Below are 16,784 nucleotides of genomic sequence, written 5' to 3' on the forward strand. Positions count from 1 at the left end.
CCATAAAGCGCCTAGGGTACACAAGACACCTTATCCTACATTTCACATAAGAATATATACAAATGTGTACTGTTCCTTTGCTTTCTTGGAACATTAGAGGAGTTCAGAGTCCTCTGAAACGCACCATGGTTACTACTATTCCTAAAAAATACTCCCCCGCTATTTATGCATTACAGGAGTCGCACTCGGTACCGGAGACGGTTTCCAGCCTGGGATTTTTCTGGGTGGGTTGGGCATATCATTCCACTCACACCTCTTATTCCAGGGGTGTGAGTGTATTGGTGCATAGCGCCCTAAATTTTCAAATGATGGATAAATTGATAGATGATGAGGGGCGATATGTGATACTACTGTGTAAAATCCACCAGTTGAAATGTATACTTGCTGCCATATATGTGTCTTTTGCCACAGAGGTGCTAAGGGTATTGTTGTCGTATCAATTGAGCCACGCAGATGTTCCCTTTATTACTGTGAGAGACCTAAACTGCTACATGGATCTAGTTCTGGATAAGCACCCGCCTCCTGTGACTTCCCGCACAAGAGCCCGAACGGCATTGCAGAAATTCACGGAGGAGTTTGGATGGACTGATCCGTGGCGCAGTCATAACCCACTGCAGAAACAATTCTCATGCTTTTCTAAGTCTCACCTTTCCCTGTCAAGGATTGACATGTGTCTCTGTACACCTCAAACGGGACATCTATTGGAGGACATTAGATACCTGGTAAAGGGGGTGTCAGACCATTCGCCCCTATTGGTTTCCTTGGCTGCCAAACCTGCTGCTGACTTGCCTAGGGCACCATGGAAACTCAATGCATTCTGGCTCAACCTATTTGCCTCCAATGAATGGGTGTTGGCTGAGATCTCTGAGTTTTGGAGATGTCATGAGAATCATCCTGATCCAGGGTTAACATGGCAGACGTTTAAAGCGTTTCTCAGAGGAATCTTGATCACTGAGGTCTCGGGCAATAAATCTAAATCACATGCTATTAGGGATCAGACAGAACAGTTGGTGAGCCGGCTAGAGGCAGAATATATTTCAGACCCCTCTGACGCAGCCAGGGAAGCGTGTCTGGCTGCACAAGAGGTGGTTGATCGGATTACAGGAGAGGCAGCTGATAGAAAAAGATTTTTTAATAAACAGGCCTTTTATGAGGAGGGCAAGCAGACAGTCCGTCTCTTGGCAAAAATAGTGAAGGCCTCCCTTCATCCGTTGGGGCGCTTCACACCGAGGGAGACTGGTAAATACTCCTACCCATATTATGAAGGAACTGGTGAGGTTCTATTCTGACCTGTATAGATCCAGGGCGAATTACTCAAACACTGACTTAAGGGAAAAAAGTAGAGGAAGACAAAGCGGGATTATTACGGTGCTAATCACTTAGTTTGAAAGAGAAACCCCCAAATGGGGGGTGCAGAGACACAGATGATATGTAGTTGTTAAAAATAGAAAAACTTTTTATTTATTAATTATACTCAATTCTTTAAAATACAGAACAAATATTCAAGGTTACAAGTAAACCACTTTGATGATTAAGAATTAAATATCCACATTTAGTCAATTAATTCAATTGAAGTTACACTTGGCTATTCTGATGGAGTCCCAACATGTTTCTCCTAAACAAAGGCTTCTTCAGGGGAGCCAGTAATTTACATGGAGTGGTTACAAGAAATGCAAGATTCACTGTAGACAAAACAAGGCAAAAACTGTAAAATAGGTCTCGAAAATCAATGCAGCCCAAACCCTTCATATTAGCATGGATTAAGAAATTGAAACAAAGCTTAATATTGAAAGTAGGATGAATTTAGAAAAGCTTTTGTATAATTGAAATATATATGTATACATACCTACCCCCAACCAAAGGCCCTGCCACAGCGGTTGATAAGAGAAGCCTTTAAGACATGGAAAGCGGACCAATTAGAAAGTCCCCATATGGTGGCTGCAGGGGATAAATAGAATAGACAAATGCCCACTAATGTTAAAATATATAGGGTCCATTTAGCCCCCATTTACAACCTACATAGCTAAAAAAGTGTTTACTATATAAATTTATTGAAGGTTTTTGAAGACCTACCTGAATGAGTAAGTCTTTAAGGCCTCTTTCACGCTCAGCGGGGATCGCTCCGTTGTCCCCGCTGAGCCGGCTGCGGACAGGGCGGTCTCCGCACACTATGCGGGGACCGCCCTGTCAGCTCTCCGCTCTCCTCTATGGGGATCGGACGAGCACGGACCGTGTGTCCGTGTTCATCCGATCCGCTCTGCAGACGGACAGAAAAATAGGATTTTCCTCCGTCTGCAGAATCGGACATTTGCGGAGGCGGACAATAGCGGGTGTCTGCGGATGCTCATCCGCAGACACCCGCTATCCCATAGGGATGAATGTATGGCCTGTATTTCATCCGCAAACGGATGGATGAAATACGGACATACCATCCGCATGTGTGAAAGGGGCCTTATGTGTATCAGACATGGGACTTAGTGCCCAAATAAGGGGTGAAAAGTTCCCTATTGGCGATAGAATTGGAGAACAAAAACCTAAAATATATTAATGAAAAGGGTCTCATTGATAATCAAGTATTCAGATAGATGTTAAACTTTGAATTAACAAGCAAGAACTGAGTTAATGCTTGTATTATAATATAAATGTGACGTTATGCTCTTTTTGCTTCGATAGGTATCAAAGAGGCTTACCCAATACTAACAGGTATTAAGAGTACACATGCTCCACTGTGATCCAGTCTGATACGCACTACAGCTGTAGGATCTATCAATAGATCAGGTGCATGACAAAGTCATGCAACAAGCTCAGACCGATCTTATTAAATACAAATATAATTAAATAAGGTTAGAAACTCAAATGACCAAATTATGGGGAAGAAGATATGGACGGTGTGGCGCAATCCAAACTAAAACCCTTGGACTAACCTTAAAATAGCGCTATCCAGGCGACAGTGTCCTGCAGAGCCAGCACAGGCTCGCAGCGTGGGTGTTCCATTTATCCCCCATTCACTTGGCGTCACGTCACGTACGCCAAGTGAAAGCGGACAGGAGAGCAGCGCTGCGCATGCGCGCCAAGTGGTGGAGCCTACAATCCCCATGATGCCCCGCAGCGGAGTCTCCGTTTCCACGGCAACCCCTACACCGCTACGGGCATTCATGGGGCTTGCGGAGGTAACAGCATAAGGATGTTTGCTGTGAGGCAGCAGAAGGCTGCAAGTGGCCAACCATCCAGGACATGCTAATTGTTATAGCAGCCTGCATACTAATGGGTCGGGCTTCCACACAGCCCGACCCGTGCGTCCATACAGACACCGATCGTGGGGAAAAGAGTCCGCTCCCAAAGAATTCACTATCGAGAGGCTGGGCACACGGGGAGAGGAAATAGTAATAATAATGCTGATGTGAATAAGTAAAAGTTATTTTGGGTGAAAATATAAAATTATAACGATAAATAGATTTAATCATTTAACCACTTTCAGACTGGACCATTTTGCTGGTAAATGAGGTCTTTTTACAATTTGGCACTGCGCTGCTTTAACTGGTAATTGCGCGGTCATGCAATGTTGTACCCAAACAAAATTTGCGTCCTTTTATTCCCACAAACAGAGCTTTCTTTTGATGGTATTTGATTGCCTCTGCGATTTTTATTTTTTTCGATATAAACGTAAAAAGACCGCAAATTTTGAAAAAAAATGATATTTTCTACTTTTTGTTATTAGAAAAATCCAATAAACTCAATTTTAGTCATACATTTAGGCCAAAATGTATTCAGCCACATGTCTTTGGTAAAAAAAAAGTCAATAATTGTATATTTATTGGTTTGCGCAAAAGTTGTCACATCTACAAACTAAAGTAAGTTTTCTGGAATTTACGCAGCTTTTAGTTTACGACTGCCTATCTCATTTCTTGAGGTGCTAAAATGGCAGGGCAGTACAAAACCCCCCCAAATGACCCCATTTTGGAAAGTAGACCCCCCTAAGGAAATTGAGAAGTGGCATGTTGAGCCCATTGAATATTTTATTTTTTTGCCTCAAGCGATTGAATAATGACAAAAAAAATTTTTTTTATTTTTTTTTACACAAAGTTGTCACTAAATGATATATTGCTCACACATGCTATGGGCATATGTGAAATGACACCCCAAAATAAATTCTACTGCTTCTCCTGAGTACGGGGATACCACATATGTGGGACTTTTTGGGAGCCTAGCCGCGTACGGGGCCCCGAAAACCAAGCACTGCCTTCAGGCTTTCTAAGGGCGTACATTTTTGATTTCACTTCTCACTACCTATTACAGTTTTGAAGGCCATAAAATGCCAAGATGGCACAAAACCCCCACAAATGACCCCATTTTAGAAAGTAGACACCCCAAGCTATTTGCTGAGAGGCATTTTGAGTCCATGGAATATTTTATATTTTGCCACAAGTTGCGGGAAAATTACAAACTTTAATTTTTTTTTATTTTTTTTTCACAAAGTTGTCACTAAATGATATATTGCTCACACATGCTATGGGCATATGTGAAATGACACCCCAAAATAAATTCTGCTGCTTCTCCTGAGTACGGGGATACCACATATGTGGGACTTTTTGGGAGCCTAGCCGCGTACGGGGCCCCGAAAACCAAGAACCGCCTTCAGGTTTTCTAAGGGCGTAAATATTTGACTGCACCCCTTTACCTATTACAGTTTTGAAGGCCATAAAATGCCAAGATGGCACAAAACCCCCACAAATGACCCCATTTTAGAAAGTAGACACCCCAAGCTATTTGCTGAGAGGCATGTTGAGTCCATGGAATATTTTATATTTTGCCACAAGTTGCAGGAAAATTACAAACTTTTTTTTTTTTTTTTTTTTCACAAAGTTGTCACTAAATGATATATTGCTCACGCATGCCATGGGCATATGTGAAATGACACCCCAAAATAAATTCTGCTGCTTCTCCTGAGTACAGGGATACCACATATGTGGGACTTTTTGGGAGCCTAGCCGCGTACGGGGCCCCGAAAACCAAGCACCGCCTTCAGGCTTTCTAAGGGCGTTACAGTTTTGAAGGCCATAAAATGCCAAGATGGCACAAACCCCCCCCAAATGACCCCATTTTGGAAAGTAGACACCCCTAAATTTAGGGGTACACTAGTGAGACTAGGTAATAAATGGCGGGTGCCCTGAAACTATAAAAAAATAACTAACCAACCAGCGTCACCTGTAACAGTTATATGGTGATCACTGGTGAAAGGGTTAACTAGGGGGCAATCAGGGGGCTTTATGCGGTAGTATATGGGGGTCCCTGGCGCTATAAAAAGCTGCGGTGAACCTAAATACCTACCTGCCTAACTAGCGTCACCTGTGACACTAATACAGCGATCAGAAAAACGATCGCTTATTAGGCTGGGTTCACACTGGAGCGATGCAGGAACGCCACGAATCCGCGGCGGGTTCCCGCATCACATGCCTCCCGGCGGCAGTTCACACTGCCCTATGCGAACTGCTGGGAGTGTCAGTGAAATGTTAATGACACCCCCAGATCAGTTCGCATATCGCAGTGCGATCTGCAAACTCGGATCGCATGGTGTGAACACCCATGCGATCCGATTCTGCTGTGGGCCAAAAAAAGGGTCCCGTGCGAATTTGCGGCGGGTGCGGCGGGTGCGATGCGAATTCAGCCATACTATCTGTATGGCTGAACTCGAATCGCACAGAGATCGGATGTGATTTGCACTGCAGTGCGGTGCGAATCACATTCGTTCTCATAAACCGCTGCAATGTGAACCCAGCCTTAGTAAAACTGGTGACGGGGGGTGATCACGGGGTTAAACCTTTATTGGGGGGGTTAGGGGGGTACATTAGAACTAAAGGGGGCTAACCCTAACTGCCCTAACAGTTATTACAGTCACAAATGACACCAATGCAAAAAAAAAAAAAAAAAAATGACATTGGTGTCACTGTGACTGGGGGGCAGGGGTAATTGGGGGGGTGATCGGGGGGGTGTGAGTGTGCCTGGCATGTTCTACTGTGTAGTGTCGTGTTGGTGCAACTCACCGATCCTCTCTCCTCGGTGTCGGAACGAAAAATACCGACACGGAGGAGAGATTACATCACTTCCTCTCCTGTGTTTACATTACAGGAGAGGAAGTGATGTGACGAAGGATTTCTATTCGTCGGGAGTGATCGCGAGGGGGTGGCCATGAATGAATGGCCGTCCCCTCATCCGGGATCGCTCCCGAACGAATACCGACCGCCGCAGGCACCGGGCGGGGGCCCGATAGGGCCCCCGACCCGCGGGAAGGCAAGGACGTACATGTAAGCCCTTATGCCTGCCCGTGCCATTCTGTCGACGTACATCGCCGTGCGGCGGTCAGGAAGTGGTTAAGATAACAGAAGGAGTAGTGGGCTGCATTTAGTTACCAAAACCTGCACAGTTGCGAAAACAATCAAAAGAATTTACAGCGTAGTTACAATATGGAAATGTAAAAATTACACATATAGTTTAATATATCATAGTAATAAAGTAATTCATAGAGGATAGGACATCTGTAGTATTTATACATTTAAATGCAGGAGACACAAATAAAACACAAATATAATCCACATATAAACATGGATATAGCAGAAAAAATTAAAACACAAACATGATATTAAACATACTGGACACCAATGTAGAATCATATAGCAATATTTATGATAGCTTAGACCTTAATGGAAAAACATAAGAAATGGGAGGATGGGGGAAATGAAAAAACAAAAAAAACAAAAAAAAAAAGGAAAAGGGGGAAAAACAGATATGGATATTGGGCAAGGGGGTAAGGGAGACCATATAGCAGTCAATGAGGAGAACTGGTTATAAGTTTGATGGAATGCAGGTCTTATATCAAAGTTGCTTAACCACTTGCTTACTGGGCACTTAAACCCCCCTCAGTCCCAGACCAATTTTCAGCTTTCAGCGCTGATGCACTTTGAATGACAATTGCGCGGGCATACAACACTGTACCCAAATGAAATTTTTATCATTTTTTTCCCACAAATAGAGCTTTCTTTTGGTGGTATTTAGTTACAGCTCGGAGTTTTATTTTTTGCTAAACAAACAAAAAAAGATGCAAAAAAAAAAATCATGTTTTAATAGTTTGTTATAAAATTTTGCAAACGGGTCATTTTTCTCCTTCATTGAAGTGCGCTGATTAGGCGGCACTGATAGGCTGCATTGGTGGGCACTGATGGGCTGCATTGGTGGGCACTGATAGGCTGCATTGGTGGGCACTGATAGGCATAGTTAAGGCGGCACTAATAGGCACAGATAAGGCGGCACCGATGGGCACAGATAAGGCGGCACTGATGGGCAAAGATAGGCACAGATAAGATGGCATGGATGGGTGGCACGGATAAGTGGCACGGATGGGTGGCACGGATGGGCACTGATAGGTACCACAGATAGATGGGACTGATGGGCACTGATAGGTGGCACTGATAGGTGGCTCTGATAGGTGGCACTGCTGGGCACTGATGGGCGGCACTGCTGGGCACTGATGGGCGGCACTGCTGGGCACTGATGGGCGGCACTGGGGTGCAGCACCTTTGAGGCAGATTGTGGGCACTGTGGGTGGCACTGTGGGTGGCACTGTGGGTGGCACTGTGGGGTGGCACTGTGGGTGGCACTGTGGGCACTATGGGCACTGACGGGGGGCACTGACCGGGGGGGAATTACTTTTGCTTTTACTTTTACTTCAGGGTGGCACTGCGGGAGGCAGGTGGGCACTGGCAGGTGGCAGGTGGTCCCTTGTATTGATGGCCGTGATCGGGACTGATGTCCCGATCACGGCCGCCGGTGATCGGCTTTTTTTTTTTCTCCTCGCGCTGTCAGCGCTCCGTTTACCGATTACCGGCTCCGTTCTATCACATGATCAGCTGTCATTGGCTGACAGCTGATCACGTGATAAGGGGTCGGGATCGACCCCTTGCACAGATCGGTGATCAGGCGAGTCTCATCGACTCGCCGATCACAGAGCGCGCCGCGCGCGCCCCTCAGGGGGCGCGCAGGCCGCTCGTACACGGGACGACGTCAATAGACGTAGTCCCGGAAATGTAGGTCCGCGCTAATGCCGTCATTTGGCAATAGCGCGGATCCCAAGTGGTTAAAGAGAGTGCTTATAGGTTATGTATTCATTTAATGCTGGATACCTTACGGGTCTTATTTCAAAGTTACTTAAAGAAAATGTTTATAGGTTATATATTCATTTAATCCTGGATACCTTGTGGCCTCCAAGGTATATATCCATCTGGTTTCAAGTTGTAAAAGACGAGTGTCAATTTCGCCCCCTCGAACATGAGGGGGTACATGTTCAAGGGCAGAAAAGTGCACAACATTGGGGTCAAAGTTATGAAAATGACCTATATGTCTGTTCAAAGCTGTGGTGCATAACCGTTTAAATAATGGTAGCATATGGTCTCTGATCCGTTTAAAGAATGGACGTTTGGTTTTTCCGATGTAAAAACAGCCGCAGGAGCAGCTTGCCAAATAGACTACTCCTACCGTTTTACATGTTACATTGTGTTTAATGGTGTGACAAGAGCCATTGGGTAGTGTAGTATTTGACGAATTGGAAACAAAGCGGCATACATCGCAATGGCCGCACGGGTATGTGCCATTGTGTATAGATTTAATGGGTTGTCGCATGTCAAAATGGCTGGTCACTAATCTATCTTTCATGGATTGTGATCTTCGGTAGGTGAGTTGGGGATATGGTTTGATGTATTTTTGAATCGTCTGGTCGGCCAGAAGTAAGGGCCAATACTTAGTGAGAATTTCCTTCATCTGATTATGCTGCCGGGAGTACTGAGTAATTATACGTATAGGTGAATTAGTAGTGGATTTTGGTTTGGGATAGATTAAATCATTTCTATTGAGTTTAATTACTCTGTTAAAGGTATGTTTAAGTAATAATTTGCTATAACCCCGCTCATTTAATCTGATGCACAGATCTCTTGCAGCCTGTTGGAAGTCCTGATCTTGGGTGCAATTTAGACGAAGACGTAAGTAAGGAATGCTATTCAGTAGTGGTCGGGGATGTGCACTTGCAGCGTGCAAAATGGTGTTACCCGATGAGGGTTTGCGATAAAGGGATGAGTTAATCACTCCCCTATCGTCAAGTTTAATACATAGGTCAAGAAAATTGACTTGAGTCTGGCTATACTCCATTGTAAACTTTAGATTAAAGTGATTAGTGGCTAGTCCATCAAAGAACTCTTGCAATTTGTCACAGGTGCCTGTCCAAAGGATCAGGACGTCATCAATGTAGCGATGTCAGCCCAGAATGAGCTGACTCAAATCCTGGGGTTGATCGCTTGCAAAGATTTCTCGTTCCCACCCCCCCAGGTACAGATTGGCATAGGAAGGGGCACATTTTGTGCCCATAGCTACACCCTGTACCTGGAGGTAGTGGGAACGATCAAACATGAAGATGTTGTGAGTAAGAATGAACTCCAAAAGTTGGAGCACAAACTTATCATATGCTTCAGAAGATGGGCCTCTTTCTCTCAAAAACGACTGTATCACTTGAATACCTTTAGTGTGTGGGATGGAATTATAAAGGCATGCCACATCTAGGGCTACCAGCCAGGTGTTCAAGGGGAGCTGTTTACCATCCAATATTCGTAGCAGGTCAATAGTGTCCTTGACATAAGAGGGTAAGGATAGCACATGTGGGAATAGATGTTTATCCACTAGTGCGCTGGTATTTTCAGTTAATCCCTGGCATCCCGACACTATAGGTCGGCCCGGGGGGTTAACGAGTGATTTGTGCAGTTTTGGCAATGAGTAGAAGGTGGGGATTTTTGTTTTTTTTACATTGAGGTATTTCCAAGTATTCAAGTCAATGGTACCCTGACGATAGGCTTTGAAAATAAGTTGATAATATTCAGTATTGAAATTGTCAATTAGTAGTTTAGAAATGGGGCGGTACCAATCTCTGTTGGTCAGGATGTCGAGGCACATATTTTTATATGCCTGGCCATCCATAACACAGACATTGCCCCCCCTGTCTGCAGATTTAATTATCAAATCCAGATTGTTCTGGAGATTTTGAAATGCAAAACGGTGTTTACGAGAGAGATTATGGGGTTCCTGTTCATCAGGTTCAAGGTTCCTGATTTCTGAAGTAATTTGGCTCACAAAGGCCCATATATTGGGGTTACTTTGAAGCAAGGGAAAAGATTTAGATTTCAGTTTAAATGTTGCTGAGGGAGGAAAAGACACTCCCGGCACTGAAACTTGGGGTGTATTGATTTCAGATAGCTGTTCATCTCCAGTGTCTCCTTCATCCCACAGTGACATCAGGTCATCCATGGCCTGAAGTTCACTGGACGAAAATTCCATAGAGGGAAGAACAAGGTTGTTCTTTTCTTGAGGTTTATCATAAATTACCTTAAACAAAAGTCATCTAGCAAAAAGGTGTATGTCCTTGACAAATTGAAATTTGTCTAAATTTGCTGATGGGCAGAACGTGAGACCTAATTTAAGTATCTCGATCTGTTCCCCAGTTAGGGAGACCGAGGACAGGTTCACCACCTCTAAACCTAGTGCATTTGTGGTTGGGGTAGTGAGGGTGGGTGTGATTTGTGTTCCGGAGTTTGAACTAAAAAAATAGGTGCAATACGAGGGTCGGTGGATTGTGAGTTGGAAGGAAACATGGAGGGAAGTGTAGGTTCACTTACTCTCCGAACTAAAGATCCAAGGTGAGTGTTTAAGGGATGTGAGATTGGTGCAGGAGTATCCGGTGCGAGGTGTATTGAGGGTTCTACTGATGTGCTTGGACGTGAATTGGCTAAGGGCATGGGAGTGGAGGCCTGTGTTCGATGTACTTTGGAGTGAGCCGCAGTGAGTTGGTGTGCCGTTACCGTGGTTCTAGGTGAAGAGGTCGCGGACGTGTCCAAACGGTCTCCCTTTCTCTTCTTGGGAATCCTCTCTTGAGTTAAATCTCTGTAAGATGTAGAGGTGCTAGAGGAAAAAGAAACATTAGGAATGTTAATGTCTGTCTGAGGTACATTAGAGGTAGGTGGTCTTCTATTTGAGGTGGTCTGATTTGTATTTTGCCATTTGTAGGCAAAATGATTTTCATAAGCTAATTTGTCCCGAAGGAATTTACCTTCCTTGACATTAATAATATCCCGTGTGTATTGCTCAAGGTAAGTGCGTCGGTTATTCTCACGTTGTGTAAAACGAGTGGGATTTTCCACAATGCTATTATCATCATACCAAGAGGTAATTTGAAGATCAAGCTGTTCCATCTCTGTTTCATATTGCTTAACTATAAGTGAGATCATTTGAAAAGAGCAGGATTGAAGGTTATTCTCCCAAGAATTTTTTCAAAGAGTCACTAATTTTGTTCATATTGGGGAAGATTTAAATCCTTAAACCCCAAGGAACAACTTGATGTTCTGAATATTTTTCAAAATGGGTTTTATGCCAATATGTCCTGGCTTTTCGTTCTAGAAGACGTTGTAGTCTCATAAAAGATCGATCTAATTCAGCGTCTGTGATGTTTGCGTCTTTTCTAGAAGCCTGAACTTTTGTCATAAGACCCTCCCAGGCTCTCCCACAAAAAGCTGGCATACTGGGGAAAAAAAAAAAGGGGGAAAAATGGAAAAGGGGAAGGGGAGGGGGGGGGGGAACAGGGTTTACTTATCCCACAGATTAAATATTAAGGAGAGGGGCACATGGTGTTGTGCCACAGTTATACTAAAGCATACAAATTATTTGTAAATTCAATGTTGACCCAAATAAACAACTTCACATAAAAGAGAAGAGAGAGAGTTAGAACAAAGGAGAAAGAATCACTAGAATCCTATTAGTCTAAAGGTTTGGATGGTTATGCCGTGCCTGTTTGGAGGTGTGTTTTAGACACCGGATATTTGTAGAAACAAGGGAAAGAATAGGAAAAAAACAGGCAGGGCAAAAAATTATCAAGGCACCTCATCCCAGAGTAGTTAGATGAAAAAAGTAGAGGAAGACAAAGCGAGATTATTACGGTGCTAATCACTTAGTTTGAAAGAGAAACCCCCAAATGGGGGGTGCAGAGACACAGATGATATGTAATTGTTAAAAATAGAAAAACTTTTTATTTATTAATTATACTCAATTCTTTAAAATACAGAACAAATATTCAAGGTTACAAGTAAACCACTTTGATGATTAAGAATTAAATATCCACATTTAGACAATTAATTCAATTGAAGTTACACATGGCTATTCTAATGGAGTCCCAACATGTTTCGCCTAAACAAAGGCTTCTTCAGGGGAGCCAGTAATTGACGTGGAGTGGTTACAAGAAATGCAAGTTTCACTGTAGACAAAACAAGGCAAAAACTGTAAAATAGGTCTCGAAAATCAATGCAGCCCAAACCCTTCATATTAGCATGGATTAAGAAATTGAAACAAAGCTTAATATTGAAAGTAGGATGAATTTAGAAAAGCTTTTGTATAATTGAAATATATATGTAAACATACCTACCCCCAACCAAAGGCCCTGCCACAGCGGTTTATTAGAGAAGCCTTTAAGACATGGAAAGCGGACCAATTAGAAAGTCCCCAAATGGTGGCTGCAGGGGATAAATAGAATAGACAAATGCCCACTAATGTTAAAATATATAGGGTCCATTTGGCCCCCATTTACGAGCTACATAGCTAAAAAAGTGTTTACTATATAAATGTATTGAAGGTTTTTGAAGACCTACCTGAATGAGTAAGTCTTTAATGTGTATCAGACATGGGACTTAGTGCCCAAATAAGGGGTGAAAAGTTCCCTATTGGCGATAGAATTGGAGTACAAAAACCTAAAATATATTAATGAAAAGGGTCTCATTGATAATCAAGTATTCAGATAGATGTTAAACTTTGAATTAACAAGCAAGAACTGAGTTAATGCTTGTATTATATTATAAATGTGACGTTATGCTCTTTTTGCTTCGATAGGTATCAAAGAGGCTTACCCAATACTAACAGGTATTAAGAGTACACATGCTCCACTGTGATCCAGTCTGATACGCACTACAGCTGTAGGATCTATCAATAGATCAGGTGCATGACAAAGTCATGCAACAAGCTCAGACCGATCCTATTAAATACAAATATAATTAAATAAGGTTAGAAACTCAAATGACCAAATTATGGGGAAGAAGATATGGACGGTGTGGCGCAATCCAAACTAAAACCCTTGGACTAACCTTAAAATAGCGCTATCCAGGCGACAGTGTCCTGCAGAGCCAGCACAGGCTCGCAGCGTGGGTGTTCCATTTATCCCCCATTCACTTGGCGTCACGTCACGTACGCCAAGTGAAAGCGGACAGGAGAGCAGCGCTGCGCATGCGCGCCAAGTGGTGGAGCCTACAATCCCCATGATGCCCTGCGGCGGAGGCTCCGTTACCCCTACGCCGCTACGGGCATTCATGGGGCTTGCGGAGGTAACAGCATAAGGATGTTTGCTGTGAGGCAGCAGAAGGCTGCAAGTGGCCAACCATCCGGGACATGCTAATTGTTATAGCAGCCTGCATACTAACGGGTCGGGCTTCCACACAGCCCGACCCGTGCGTCCATACAGACACCGATCGTGGGGAAAAGAGTCCGCTCCCAAAGAATTCACTATCGAGAGGCTGGCACACGGGGAGAGGAAATAGTAATAATAATGCTGATGTGAATAAGTAAAAGTTATTTTGGGTGAAAATATAAAATTATAACGATAAATAAATTTAATCATTTAAGATAACAGAAGGAGTAGTGGGCTGCATTTAGTTACCAAAACCTGCACAGTTGCGAAAACAATCAATAAAAGAATTTACAGCGTAGTTACAATATGGAAATGTAAAAATTACACATATAGTTTAATATATCATAGTAATAAAGTAATTCATAGAGGATAGGACATCTGTAGTATTTATACATTTAAATGCAGGAGACACAAATAAAACACAAATATAATCCACATATAAACATGGATATAGCAGAAAAAATTAAAACACAAACATGATATTAAACATACTGGACACCAATGTAGAATCATATAGCAATATTTATGATAGCTTAGACCTTAATGGAAAAACATAAGAAATGGGAGGATGTGGGAAATGAAAAAACAAAAACAAAAAAAAAAAGGAAAAGGGGGAAAACAGATATGGATATTGGGCAAGGGGGTAAGGGAGACCATATAGCAGTCAATGAGGAGAACTGGTTATAAGTTTGATGGAATGCAGGTCTTATTTCAAAGTTGCTTAAAGAGAGTGCTTATAGGTTATGTATTCATTTAACCACTTGACCACTGGGCACTTAAACACCCTTAATAACCAGACCAATTTTCAGCTTTCGGTGCTCTCGCATTTTGAATGACAATTACTCAGTCATGCAACACTGGACCTATATGAAATTTTTGTCCTTTTTTTCACACAAATAGAGCTTTCTTTTGGTGGTATTTAATCACCGCTGGGTTTTTTATTTTTTGTGCTATAAAAGAAAAAATACCGAAAATTCTGTAAAAAAATGAATTTTTCTTTGTTTCTGTTAGAAAATTTAGCAGATTAGTAATTTTTTCTTCATAAATTTTGGCCAAAATTTATACCACTACATATCTTTGGTAAAAATAAGTACAAATTGGTGGATATTATTTGGTCTTTGTGAAAGTTATAGAGTCCACAAGCTATGGCGCCAATATCTGAAAATTGATCACACCTGAAGTACTGATGGCCTATTTCAATTCTTGAGACCCTAACATGCCAGAAAAGTACAAATACCCCCCAAATGACCTCTTTTTGGAAAGAAGACATTACAAGGTATTTAGTAAGAGGCATGATGAGTTTTTTGAAGTTGTCATTTTTTCCCACAATTCTTTGCAAAATCAAGATTTCTTTTACTTTTTTTTTTTTTTCCACAAAATTGTCATATTATCAGGTTATTTCTCACACACAGCATATGCATACCACAAATTACACCCCAAAACACATTCTGCTATTACTCCCGAGTATGGCGATACCACATGTGTGAGACTTTTAGGCCGCGTACACACGCGCGGACTGTTGGCCCAACTTTGTCCGTCCAACAGTTTGAGCGAACAGTCCGCTCAAACTTAGCATGGACGGACATGGCCACACACGACGAACGAACAGTTTGCTGAAACCGTGCGCGATGACGTGAACGGCACGTACGACGGGACGCAAAATACGACGTCCTATACACTGCATTATAACTTTCGGCTTGAAAATCCTTTCTGAGCATGCGCGGAACTTAGTTTGACGAACAAGCCTACACACGGGCGGACTGTTAGTTGAAACAAGGTTTCAGCGGACAGTTTTTCGGAATTTCCGTAAAACCTTGTCCGTCCAACTGTCCGCTGAAACTGTCCGCTGAAAGCCCACACACGAGCGGACTGTCCGCCCAAACACTGTTCAGCGGACAAAGTTGGGCGAACAGTCCGCCCGTGTGTACGCGGCCTTACACAGCGTGGCCACATACAGAGGCCCAACATGCATGGAGCGCCATCAGGCGTTCTGGAGCACCCAGGACAATTCTGACATTTCTCTCCTACATGTAAAAATCATCATTTATTTGCTAGAAAATTACAGAGAACCCCAAAACATTATATATGTTTTTTTAGCAAACACCCTGGAGAATACAATGGTGGTCTTTGCAACTTTTTATCTTGCAAGGTATTTGCGCAGTAATTTTTCGAATGCTTTTTTTTGGAAAAAAAAACAGTTTTGTGCTTAAAAAAAAAAAACACAGTAAAGTTAGCCCAATTTTTGCATAATATGAAAGATGAAGTTACGCTGAGTAAATAGATACCTAATATGTCACTCTTCAAAATTGCACACGCTCGTGGAATGGCGCCAAACGTCGCTACTTAAAAATCCCCATAGGCGACGATTTAATTTTTTTTTACTGGTTATATGTTTTGAGTTACAGAGGAGGTCTAGGGCTAGAATTATTGCTCTCGTTCTAACGTTCGCAGCGACACCTCACAGGTATCACCGACTATGGCTGGGTATCTCAGAGTATGGCTGGGTATCTCAGAGTATGGCGTTGCAGAGTATTGCGTTGCAGAGCATTGCAGGGTATTGGCGGGTGTTGCAGAGCATTGCAGAGTGTTGCAGGGTATTGGCGGGTGTTGCAGAGCATTGCAGAGTGTTGCAGGGTATTGCGGAGTGTTGTGGAGTGTTGCGGAGTGTTGCAGAGTGTTGCGGAGTGTTGCGGAGTGTTGTGGAGTGTTGCGGAGTGTTGTGGAGTGTTGCAGAGTATTGCAGAGTGTTGCAGGGTATTGCGGAGTGTTGCAGAGTGTTGCAGGGTATTGCAGAGTGTTGCAGGGTATTGCAGAGTGTTGCAGGGTGTTGCAGAGTGTTGCAGAGTATTGCAGAGTGTTGCAGAGTGTTGCAGAGTGTTGCAGGGTATTGCAGAGTGTTGCAGGGCATTGCGGAGTGTTGCAGGGCATTGCGGAGTGTTGCAGGGCATTGCAGAGTGTTGCAGAGTGTTGCAGGGTATTGCGGAGTGTTGCGGAGTGTTGCGGAGTGTTGCGGAGTGTTGCAGAGTGTTGCAGAGTGTTGCGGAGTGTTGCAGAGTATTGCAGAGTGTTGCAGGGTATTGCGGAGTGTTGCAGAGTGTTGCAGGGAATTGCAGAGTGTTGCACCGTATTGCAGAGTGTTGCAGGGTGTTGCAGAGTGTTGCAGAGTATTGCAGAGTGTTGCAGGGCATTGCAGAGTGTTGCAGGGCATTGCGGAGTGTTGCAGGGCATTGCAGAGTGTTGCAGGGTATTG

At 43.2% G+C, this 16,784-nt stretch overlaps 1 long non-coding RNA gene across 1 annotated transcript in view; it reads right to left on the bottom strand.

Annotated features, from left to right (window-relative positions):
• Window positions 1-1,381: 1,381 nt before the first annotated feature.
• LOC143940672 (uncharacterized) overlaps window positions 1,382-16,784 on the bottom strand; it is a 236,151-nt gene continuing 220,748 nt past the window's right edge. The window contains exons 2-3 of the long non-coding RNA XR_013263909.1: window positions 10,890-10,989; window positions 1,382-1,682 (exon numbers count right to left, since the gene is read on the bottom strand). This is a non-coding gene — a long non-coding RNA (uncharacterized LOC143940672). The remainder of the gene's footprint in view (window positions 1,683-10,889; window positions 10,990-16,784) is intronic.

This window comes from Lithobates pipiens, unplaced genomic scaffold (assembly GCF_037356315.1).
Source record: "Lithobates pipiens isolate NorthernLeopardFrog02 unplaced genomic scaffold, aLitPip1_a1.2 Scaffold_3, whole genome shotgun sequence".
Lineage (NCBI taxonomy): Eukaryota > Metazoa > Chordata > Amphibia > Anura > Ranidae > Lithobates > Lithobates pipiens.